We start from the raw sequence: 13,053 nt of genomic DNA on the forward strand, positions 1-13,053 counted from the left end.
ACAAAGAGCATAATCGTCTTTCGCCGCTGGTAACCATTTATTCACGTTCTGTTCGCCAGAGCAGACACAAAGACGATTTCAATTAGCACAATCGGATCCGAGGGTGACAGTACGGAAACGGACGAGAATGATGTAGGACGATAATGAGCCTGGTTTTCTAGGATGATGCTAGAGGCATGAGGCTGTTTTTGGTTGCGTAAAATCACGAAAACAACATCCGATATACCGGCAATCGACAGTAGAAACTTAGTCCTAGGTGAAGACATTCGCTTTTTAGGTTAGTTGTACCGAGAAAGGATATTGACTGGGGTAATAAATTGTATCCTTTTGCACCTTTAGGAGTCTTTTTAATATTATTTATTTTTACGCGGCTTTAACCTTGTTGCGATAGTTAACCGGACGAGTCTATAAATCTTCATAAAAAATGTTTTTTGCAAAGTAAAATAAAGGGAAATAATTCTCGATAAAGGAATCCATTAACTCGAATTTGAACGGGTAGGGGGTTTTAGTTATAGAGTAACAGTTTTGTGCAAAAAAACATTTTCTGCCTTTTTCATATAGAAAGGTTTTGCAATCACTGTGAAAACCGACTTTAAAACCCAAACCCCGACGTGGCCGAGTGCCACGTCCTGTTCCGTTCCGAGAACGGATCTCACTACAATTTCTCAGCAATGTTTGAACCGATTTTTACAAATCTTGATTCAAATTAAAGCTCTTATTGTCCTAAAAGATACTGTGCAATTTCATCCAGATGCGACTTCCGGTTCCGAAATTATATGGCGATGAGTTAATGTGTTAAAACTGTCATACAAAATAACGATGCAAAACCGGTACGCATTGGTAAAGACTGTCCTAGAAAGTATGGACGCACTTTGATTTCGCTGTAAATAATCCATAAGTGTTAGATATTCAAATTTTATTCGATATACTGATAATATTGGACTACAACAACAGAATATTATTCTCAACATTTGCTACTTAGACATTGTAGACTAGCTGGCGCACCTTCTTGCGAACGTTCCTCATTAAATTCCGTACAGACTTCTTGGCGACAAGTTTTGACACTTTTTTCCAATCTTTTTCGAACTGTTGAATGGTTTCGGCTGCCGAGACATGTTTCCTAAGATGTGCCTTCGTTAATGCCCAAAATTCTCCAATTGGTCGAAGTTGTGGGCAATTTGGTGGATTCATGTCTTGTGGGACGAAAGTAACATTTTTGGTAGAATACCATTCTACCGTTGAGTTCGAGTAGTGGCACGAAGTAAGATCTGGCCAGAAGACAACAGGATCCTTGTGGCTTCGAATCATGGGTAGAAGTCGTTTTGTAAACATTCCTTGATGAATATATCGCTGTTCATTGAAGCAGTGGTGATGAAGGGTTTCGAAATTTTACCGCAGCTACAAATTACTTGCCAGACCAAAGCTTTCTTACCAAATCGATGTCTCGGACTGGTTTAACACTTGCCCTTCTCGCACCGTGTAATATTGTGGTCCCGGCAAGGATTTGTAATCGAGTTTTATGTAGGTTTCGTCGTCCATGATTATGCAGTTCAAATTTCCAGCAAGAATCGTATTGTACAGCTTTCGAACCCTCGCCTAATCGATGCTTCTTGTTTCGGACTACATGTTTCTGCTTCTTATAGGTTCGAAGATTCAAACGTTCTTCAGCACGAAGAACATTTGACTTCGAAGTGCCCACTTGCTTGGCCACATCCCGAACTGAAACCTCCTTCTTTTGTTCGAACGCCTTCAGTATACGTTTATCCAACTGAGGGTTAGCAGGACCTTTTTTTCGACCCGTTTTCGGTTTATCTTCAAATGTGTTATCCTCACCGAACTTCCTGATTGCATTTCGCACGGCTTTTTCAATTACTCCTTCCATTTTTGCTATCTTTCTCAGTCCGCGTTCTGTGCACCATTTGTACACAATTTTTCGACGTTGTTCCGCTGAAAGTCCACGCATTTCGAAACAAACTAATGGAAACGAATAAACAACTGCACAAGTGGTTAGAGAAGACTGTAAACAATAGACGCAGCCATAAAAATTGACAGATTCTGAACCATTGCGAGATAGCAGCGGTTTTTGGTTGCGTCCATACTTTATGGGACAGTCTTTATGTGCTGTCACGGAAAGAGGAAAACAATACCGCCCTTGCGAACGAAGCACACAGCGTGCTTCGTGAAATTTCGTAAAACGGTTGCCACATTGAAATCTATACATTTCAGGTGAATTTTTTTTAAAAATAGTTACAAATTGTATCGGGGGTTCAAAAATTCTGCATTGAAAATCTGTATTTGAAAATGATAAGATGATAAATGATAAAACGAATTTGAAAATGACAGCTTTTTTTTTGTTTAGAATATGAGTTTATTGTAATTCAATTGGCAATCGTTTCTTTTTACTATCTTACATTAAGGCCTACTAAGGCCACCATCTTCCCATGTTATCAGAAGAAATTTGAGAAGACATAAAGAATTACGCTAAAATAATTACACGAAAAGTTAGTATAGATAAAACGTCATTAGCAGATGGGACCATTTGTAATGTTTACCATCCTTGATATTCTCTCTTATTGTGTGTAGTAGTAGGAGTTTTGAGCGCTGTATGACAAAATAATGCTTGGGAGCTACGTGAAACACGATTTTTTATATTCAGTCGGTGTTGAACAGTCGTTCGCACCGCACGCGTATAGCTCTTGGCTCCTGGAATTTTTTTCTGGCTACCTAGAGTTTCATTGATTCAAGGCTTCAGTCTTTTTCAAGGCTACCTGAATCACTAACAGTCTTTTTAAAGACTAACAATTAGTCAGCCTTTCTCAAGGCTAAACAAAAAGTGATATTTGAGTGACTAAGTGATACAAAGAGTGATATTAGAGTGACTAAGTGATACAAAGAGTGATATTAGAGTGACTAAGAAATTAATCAGCCTTTTTTAAGGCTAGCTAGGAGTCTAATCGAAGACTAATTTAGCCTAGTTAATTTAATTTAAAATTTCATTAATTTCAAAAATGCCTGCGTCCAACCGGAAAGGCAACAAGCCTAAGGCTAAAAATAATTCAATACGGAATAAATCACAATCCGTTATTCAACATTTTTCTAATAACATTCACGATCTTATAGAATCTGAATGTAAAAATAAAAGACAACGGACGGATTTCCCTTCCGTTGATCCTATGCCGTCTAACAATATTTACGAGATTCTTCCTGAATCCGATTGTAGCGACATAGAAGAAAATTCTTCAAAAATTCCCAAAATGGACGCTTGTCGTTCTGGGAAGAAACATCAATCTATGCCACCAGTGACGGTGATGATTTCCGACTTCAAAGCATTCCGTACTGAGCTTTCTACTTTTCTCCCGGAAGTAAAAGTCTCATTTCAAATCGGACGAAGAGGAGAATGTCGAGTCTTGGTGGATGGATTGGAAGATTACGAACGTCTTATTCGATATTTGTCCGAAAAACTTCATAAATTTTATTCATATGATATAAAATCAGACAGACCCTTCAAGGCTGTCTTGAAAGGATTATCAAATGATCAAAGTATTGATGAAATTAAAAATGAAATAAAAGAATTGCTTGGTTTTGCCCCTTCCCAAGTAATACTTATGAAAAAAAGAGCGAATGGTACTTCTAAACCACGCTCTGGAATTTCCCATGAACTTTACCTAATACACTTCAATCGAAGTGATGTAAACAATTTGAAAACTTTAGAAAAAGTACGTTTCATTTCCCACATTAAAATTCATTGGGAACATTATAAACGGCATAATCGTATTGCAAACTTAACGCAATGTCGTCGTTGCCAAGGCTTCGGTCATGGAACCAAAAATTGTCATATGGATATACGGTGTTTGAATTGTGGTAAATCGCATTCGAAAGACGTTTGTCCAATGAATGAAACCACTGATAAATTTTCATGTTCAAATTGCAATGGAAATCATAAATCCAATTATTTGAAATGTCCTGTCAGGGAAAAAATTTTAAACGCTCGTTCGCTTAGACAACAAGTCAAATCAACGACCTTAAATTTACAGAACATACCTGAAAATTCTTCTAAGGCACCTGCCAATTCGTCTTCTAACGAAAACAATTTATTGACAGGTAGATCGACCTCGTCATCATCTTCTTCTAATGTCAGTTATGCTGGTATATTAGGTAGAAATCTATCTCCTATTTCTTCTAATGTAAATAATCAAAACACAGGACCGCCTTGCAGTTCTTCTTCTAACGAAAACAATTTATTAATAGGTAGACCGGCCAAATCATCTTCTTCTAATGGCAGTCTACCTACAAATATTCCTTCAATGCCATTCGCTTCGTTAAATGAAGTCGATTTAGGCGATATAACTGAAAATAAAATGATCTACCTACAAGATCAACTTTTTCAAATGATCATCCAAATGAATTCGACTTCATCACTTTTTGAAGCATTTCAAATCGGATGGAAATTTGCAAATAATATTATAATGAATTTAAAATTTAACAGTGATGTTAAATAATTATTTGAATATTTTAAATTGGAATGCTCGATCTTTGAAATCGAGTGAAGATGAATTTTATAATTTTCTCAAAGTTCACAAAATTCATATTGCCATTGTGACAGAAACTTTTCTTAAACCAAATGTAAAATTGAAAAGTAATCCACATTATGTGGTTCATCGATTTGACAGGTTTACTGGAATGGGTGGTGGAGTTGCCATTTTTGTCCAACGGCAAATTAAACATCGAATTTTACCTTCTTTCAATACTAAAGTTATTGAAAGCTTGGGAATCGAAGTTGAAACCATTCATGGAATTTATTTCATCGCTGGAGCATATTTGCCATTCCAATGCACCGGCGAACAATTAAATTTCTTTAAAGGCGATTTGCAAAAACTTACAAGATATCGATCGAAATTTTTCGTAATAGGGGACTTAAATGCTAAGCATGTCCAGTGGAATTGTAGGCAAAATAACAGTAATGGTAAAATACTTCATAATCAACTCTCAGCTGGTTACTTCACAGTTCTTCATCCCAGTAATCCTACTTGTTTCTCTTCCGTGAAAAACCCGTCTACAATTGATCTGGTTCTAACAGATCAAAGTCACATTTGTAGTGAACCGATTACTCATGCTGATTTTGACTCAGATCATCTTCCTGTAACTTTCAGACTTTCCAACGAAGCTATAATTAATCCAATTAGTTCTATTTTCAACTATCATAGAGCTAATTGGTTGGATTACAGATCTCACATTGAAAATCATGTGGATCATGAAACTATTTTAGAAAATTCTGCGGACACCGACACAGCAATTGATAATTTGAATCATTATATTATAGAAGCTAGAAATCTTTCAGTTCCCAAAGCTCAAACTAAATTAAATTCTCCTATCATCGATGACAATCTTCAACTGCTCATTCGGTTGAAGAATGTTCGTCGACGACAATATCAACGTTCTCGTGATCCTGCTATGAAAAACATAGTTAAGGATTTACAAAAAGAAATTAAACATAGATTTACTCTTTTGCGAAATGAAAATTTCGCTAAAGAAGTTGAACAAATTAAACCATATTCTAAACCTTTCTGGAAACTTTCTAAGGTTCTTAAGAAACCTCAGAAACCAATTCCTGCTCTCAAGGAAGGAAATCAAATACTTCTTACAAATGGTGAAAAAGCTCAAAAGCTAGCTCAGCAGTTCGAGAGTGTCCACAATTTTAAATTAAACGTTGTGAGTCCTATTGAAAATGAAGTCTCACTGAAATATGATCATATTTCAACCCAAGTGTTATCACACGATGACATTATTGAGACGAATTTTGATGAAATTAAATCAATTATTAGGAAACTCAAAAACATGAAGGCTCCTGGTAATGATGGAATTTTTAATATTCTTATTAAAAATCTTCCCGATGTTGCCTTGAGACTCCTGGTTAAAATTTTCAACAAGTGTTTTTCATTAGCTTACTTCCCAAAAAGATGGAAAAACGCTATTGTAATTCCTATCCTAAAACCTGATAAAAACCCAGCAGAAACATCAAGTTATCGCCCAATTAGCTTACTTTCTTCTATCAGTAAGCTTTTTGAAAAAATTATCTTGTTAAGAATGATGACTCATATAAATGAGAATTAAATTTTTTTACCAGAGCAGTTTGGATTTCGTCATGAACATTCAACTACTCATCAACTTGTCAGAGTAACGAACATGATAAAATCAAATAAATCTTCTGGGTTATCCACTGGAGTTGCTCTTCTAGACATAGAAAAAGCATTCGACAGTGTTTGGCACAAAGGTTTAATAGCAAAAATGTCTGATTTCCAGTTTCCTATTTATTTGATCAAAATGATTCAAAATTATTTAACTGATCGTACTCTTCAGGTTAGCTATCAGAATTGTAAATCTGAATTGCTACCCGTACGAGCCGGTGTTCCGCAGGGTTCGAGTGTAGCTCCAATCTTGTATAATATTTTCACTTCTGATCTTCCAAATCTACCCGTTGGTTGTCAGAAATCGCTATTCTGTGACGACACAAGTCTGTTAGCCACAGGTAGAAATCTAAGAGTGATCTGCAGTCGCCTACAAAGAAGTTTAAATATTTTCAGTGATTATCTGTCAAAATGGAAAATTAAACCAAATGCAGCAAAAACGCAATTAATTATCTTTCCTCACAAGCAAAGAGCTTCTTTTCTTAAACCAAACAATAATCACATTCTCAAATTGAATGGCTTGGAATTGACATGGTCTGATCAACCTAAATACTTAGGTTTAACGTATGACAAAAAACTCACTTTCAAGGATCACATTGAAGGAATCCAGGCAAAGTGTAATAAATATATTAAATGTTTATATCCTCTTATAAACAGAAATTCTAAGCTCTGTCTAAAAAACAAATTGTTAATCTATAAACAAATTTTCAGACCAGCCATGCTTTATGCGGTACCAATTTGGTCAAGCTGTTGTTCCACCAGGAAGAAAACGCTTCAAAGGATTCAGAATAAAATTCTGAAAATGATTCTAAAGCGTCCTCCCTGGTTTAGTACAAATGAGTTACACAGACTCACAAATATAGAACCATTAGATGTAATGTCACATAATATTATAAGCAAATTCCGACAAAAATCGATGCAATCTTCAATTGAATCGATTCGCTCTCTGTATTAGTTAGTAAGTTAGTATATAAGTTCTTTTTCCCCATTACACAATACAAGTAAGTTTAGAATTTTCCCTACATAAAAATCTCAGAATTGCGGAAGCAAATGATGTCTTCATGGTAATAACCAAATCATATATATATATATATATATATATATATATATATATATATATATATATATATATATATATATATATATATATATATATATATATATATATATATATATATATATATATATATATATATATAACAGGGCTGAAAAGTCACTACTTGTGGCTGAACACCCAATTTAAACCTTAATAATTTAATTTTAACTCATATTCCAATAAATAGTTATTTAATAAAAAAAAAAAAAACGATTTTTTATACTGTTACATACAATTGTTTCTTAATACCAAAAAGACTGTGTACAGCATCCTTTTTCATGTCATTTTGTCTCGGACCGATTTTAGCACGGTTCGGGTTTGGCAACATAATTGTTCGAATATGACATTTGTAAATCAGATGATGGCAAAGATTTCGATCCGGTTTTCAGCTTCGACATTACAGGGTAATGAATGATTACAATCACAAGTTGCCGCTTAAAACGACTGTCATTAAAATAATGTCAGCAGAACTAAAACACCGAAGAATATTCATTCAAAAAGCTCATGCGGATTGATAAAAAAAGGTGTCATCTCACTGCTAGGTGAATTAAGCACGGTTTTACGCGTATTTCCGAAGTTACGCGGTTTTTTACGCTATGTACCGCGTAAAAAAACGCACAAAAAAACAGCGTAACTTCGGAAACTTCCTCCACGTAAAAAGAGATCTCAGCGTACATACGAATTTGACAATAATAGCGCAATCTGTGTGTCAGTCTCCCGACTTATTGAGTGATGTATTATAACACTTCTTAAAAAAAATTCAAATAACGTTGAAAACCACATTTGTTTACTACATTAGCTCCCAAACACTTGAATGAGGAAATTAAGAATCGGAAAAGAACGCGAAAGCAGAATTCCAGGCCATTATATGTAACTCATTTGGTAAGAATGGGATATTTAATTTTATTAATGGCGAGAACCTACGAAAACTCGAATTCTCCTAAGGAGTTGTAGACAAAATAAAAAAAATCGATTTTACAGCAGGAACAAGTGATTCAGAACCGTAAATTTGCCGGGAGACTAATAAATACCTTGCTCAAACTCAGAAGAACCATCTAATCATCGGCTAGATTCAAGAAGTAGGAAAGATGTTTTATATGTTAAGTGGTTTTAGTAGTTGAACACAAACTGCTAACGCACTGGTGAGTCGAAGACGAATCGTAAAAGAAAAAGGTGGGTGGGTAATGTCAGAGACATAACTGGATGTCATGAATACGAAAACAACTAACATGTTCATTAACGCTTCCGAATATCAATTAGTTGATCAATTGTATGAATTATGCAAGCATTCCCCTTTTTCACATTTTTCGCAAAAACAAAGAAGGCTTCACTTGATCTCGATTACTGTGAATTTCACAATCAAACTGTTCTAGATTTGCACTAAACTGAGGATGTTTACCTTCGATTTGCGAGCAAGAAATCCTAATAGTTCTTTAGAAAACTTTTAGAGCCATCAGAGCGACTGATTTTGTGTGATGTTCTCTACCATTGTCCCCTTTTCGTTGTTTTTTCAACAATGCAAACGACTGGCAGCTGTGACGTAATCGCTCTTATCGGTAGCGAAACTAGCTTTGCAAACGACACACAATACATCTGCTTGCAGTGACGATAGAATCCAAACTGATCCAATTTTTGTTAAGAGGTTTCTTTTTACGTGATTTCGTTTGTAGCTTATTCACTAATGGGCGGTCCTACGGGCTATAAAAATAGCCTCATACAGAATTTTAATGTCCATTATTTCATTTCGGATTTGCATTTCATTGAAAGAAACTATCAGGATGCTGTACGGGATTTCAGAAGGACCAAATTGTGGAACTAGCGTTCTTCTAGCGAGATCGAGCTCATACCTTTTTTTTGTAAGTAGTTTTGTTTGCAATACCGTCAAGCCCACCAACCACGGGAGGGAGATCGAGCTCATACAAGATTTTGTAACGAAAATGTGTTTCTATTGTAAATTGGTAATTACATGCTGACTATGCCAAATTATTTGGGGGGTTTTGGCACCGCTGGCAGTGCTAACCGATTGGAGCTAAGCGCACCTGACATCTTTGTTTTGATAGTTTTGTTTCTATCTCAACATCGCTTCAAAACAATTTCGCAATTTGAAAATGTAAGAAGTCAAATCATAACTCCATTATGTCTTTGTTTATTCATTACAACTAGACACTTGAAAATAGCTGTTAAAAATATACACCACATCCATAAAGTCTACTTTATAGAAGAACAAATCCATCAACTTTCTTCTCATTTCAAGTGACTAATAGGATGTCTCCTTAGTAGTACCAGCGACTGATTCTGTTGTCACAAATAAGTTCGTCATACTTTGCCAAATAGTTCATGTTTCTTTCAACTACATCCGCCGAATGACAAGCCCAACATTACCCGTATCCGAATAATCCGGAAAGTAAACAAAGACGGATTATATCGGATCCTTTTGCTAACTTTACTACGCTGCATTATCTTTCGGGCCAACATGTCATGACAAATAACAGTTGAAATCGTCATCCGGTAGAAAGTGAGGCCAAGAGAATGAGGGGTTCAGCGACCAAAACGAAAACAACAAAAAAAAAACAGCATGCAAAGTACATGCGGAATAACCGTATCAACGAAGCAACAGAAGCCGAATGATGGCAATAGACGAAAAAAAAACATGAATGCATGAAACTTTTCCCTGCGTGTGTCGTACCGAGCGACTGTCAGCAGTTAACGAAACAAAGCCAAATTTTGTAGTCGAACCACTTTGCTTCTTGCTTCTATATCAATACAACTAATTGATATTGGAAACGAGATAAAAATGAATGTAAATATTTAGAGCCAAACATTTTTTCTTCTCCCGGCCTAGAAAGGAAACATCAACCGGAGCAACAATAGCAATAAAACTAACAATAACAAAGATAAAGTAGCTTTTTATTCACTTCAAATGTAGCAAACGGTGAAACGATAAGATAGAGAAAAAAACAGCGTACCCCAAAAGCAACCGCATAAAGTGAAATATTTACTGCGCTATAATTGGTCGGAATGTGTCAGCAGTAAATCTGCAGCCAGTGTTGCGGTTCGAAGAGCCGATAGATGGAAGCTATTTGACATTTCATGCAACGAAAATGTGCCTCGACATTCCAAGGGAAACGTTAATTGGAATGCTATCACTGGAACAGATATAGTGAGCATTTTGGTGGAGGTCCCATCCCGTGCCAAAGCTTCGCCTAATCATAACATTAGCAAGAGAAATTACAAAAATTACATAGGATTTACTAATAATTCATACGAGCATGGTTCAAACCATTTAATTAATAACTGCAACAGAAGTTAATTCCGTATATGTGAAAATTATATGAGTTTTATTTTTTTCTAAGAGTATAGTATCTCACAGATGTTGAAATCTCTAATGCAACCACGGTAAACGTTTATGCTAAGGGCATATGAATATATCTCTAATTTATTCAATCTGTCTTCGTTCTTATCTGTACAATAGCAGCTTATATTGCCACCTAGCATTTAAATGTAAGCCATAAGGAAGATAACGCTATTTGCGAAATACTATTTAGTTTCGTGCCACAGTACAATGTCTTTACTGATGACTCAAACGTAAACAAGTGACGACTGTCTGGCATTTGTTTAATCATAGCTTAGAAATAAATAGAAAGCTCTCGACTCGTCTATAAAAACAATCCATTTTTTTAAAAATCGTCAAAATATTTTACTCTGGTTTCAACGCATGTGATCATTTCTCTAGGATGGTTACGAAATTATAGCTCTTCACGATGTAATTGAAAATGCCATTTTTCAAGCTATAGTAAAAGATGGCTTGCCATACGAGATATTTCTTTGTGAACTTCGACAACTCAAACAACTTCCTCACTATCTTTTTTTCTGTCCCGGAGGCTGTTTAAATTCTAAAATTTAATTTTTTATCAAATTTCGTCAATATCCTCATATACAGCTTCCACGAATGTACTATGGATGATTTATTTTGTTTATCGCTGCAATTTGGAGTCATCACCATCCTTTCGGTCCACAATTCAGCACGTGTTGATTTGCTCTACTCTATAGAAAGATAATAGAATTGCTGGAAAACCCGATTTTCGTACGAAGTCTTGGAAACCCATAGTGGTAAATTCCATTCTACTCAGCTCGAAGAGATCGGAAAATGTGTGACTTTTCAAAAAATTTTTCATTTTTCTCGTAGATGGATGAATTAATTTCAACAAGCTTATGTTCGTTTAAAAGCTACTATTGGACCGTTCAAGTTCGAAGATTGAATGGCTGTCACTTCTGATTCCGAAGATATAATTTATTTATTTAGACTAGTCTAGGCTTATTGGAAAGCTAATATTGAATTGTGAATCTAGTACAAAAATCAAACGGTTGTTAATTGAATCTAGTTCAAATATCAGGTCTACAACTTTGCTTCCGCCGTTTTGCGAAAAAGTGCTTACAGAAGTATTATTCAAAGTATTGTCCGTCGCTAGCGAAAACTTTCTCCCATCTTTCCGGCAATTTTCGGATCCCGTCTCGAAAAAAGGAGTCCTCTTTTGACGCTATCCATGAAGCAATCCATTTTTTCACCTCTTCGAAGGATTGAAAATGTTGATCTGCCAGGCCGTGTGCCATCGAACGAAATAGGTGGAAGTCAGAAGGGGCGACATCTGGAGAATACGGCGGGTGGGGCAAGACCTCCCATTTCAGCGTTTCCAGGTACTTTTTGATCACTTTTGCGACGTGATGCCGAGCATTGTCGTGTTGGAGGATGACTTTGTCATGTCGCTCTTGATATTGTGGCCGCTTATCTTTTAGTGCGCGACTAAGGCGCATCAGTTGCGTTCGGTAGCAATCTCCTGTGATGGTTTCATCCGGTTTTAAGAGCTCGTAGTAAATCACACAGAGCTGATCCCACCAAATACAAATCATAACCTTGGCGCCATGAATATTCGGTTTTGCCTCCGACGAAGTAGCTTTCCCCATGATTTTCTGCGTTTTGGATTATCGTATCGAACCCACTTTTCATCACCGGTTACGATTCGATGTAAAAACCCCTTACGATTTTTTCTTTGAAGCAGTTGCTCACATACAAATAGACGGCGCTCGATGTCCCTCGGTTTCAACTCGTACGGCACCCAGTTTCCTTCTTTCTGAATCATGCCCAGGGCCTTGAGACGTTTTGAAATGGCTTGCAGAGTCACTCCCACTGATTCGGCAAGCTCTTCTTGAGTTTGGCACGAATCTTCATCAAGCAATGCTACTAGTTGTTCTTTTCTGAAGGTTTTTTCTCTTCCACCATCATGTTTGTTTTCGACATTTAAATCACCATTTTAAACGTTGAAAGTAAAACTTCCCGCGTATGCACAGTGGTTCAAAAGCGCAATTTCACGCTCTTAATTGATAACTCATAGAAACGTGGTTTTCGAGGTACAGTATTTTCAGCAAAGTTACTCAGAATGATAGGCGCCATCTTTTGGATAATTTTATTTATATGATTAATCCCCCTAAAAGTGATATAAAAATATTATTTTAGTTCAGAGCCAACATAGGGGCTAAGTCACTTTGACAAAGTTGTGCAGAGAGATATTTCAAACAAGTTTGCTGAAGGTACTATTCCCGTAACTTGAGTGTAATTCATGATATTATGTATTTTCTGAAAAGGGTATTCTAAAAAAAGTTTTTGTAAGAAAACACAATTTGTATGAGTTTTTCATGTTATACAAAGTTTTTCTTCATTCAAAACTACACAATTTTCTCAAACATACTGCTGTTGCTATCATTTCAGTTTAATGA

General features: G+C 36.0%; 1 protein-coding gene across 1 annotated transcript in view; it reads right to left on the reverse strand.

Moving 5' to 3' along the window:
- The window catches only part of LOC131430606 (calphotin-like), a 287,389-nt gene that overhangs the window by 214,134 nt on the left and 60,202 nt on the right, over window positions 1-13,053 (reverse strand). The gene's annotated exons all lie outside the window — the stretch shown is intronic.

Source organism: Malaya genurostris, chromosome 2 (assembly GCF_030247185.1).
Source record: "Malaya genurostris strain Urasoe2022 chromosome 2, Malgen_1.1, whole genome shotgun sequence".
Taxonomy (NCBI): Eukaryota; Metazoa; Arthropoda; class Insecta; order Diptera; family Culicidae; genus Malaya; species Malaya genurostris.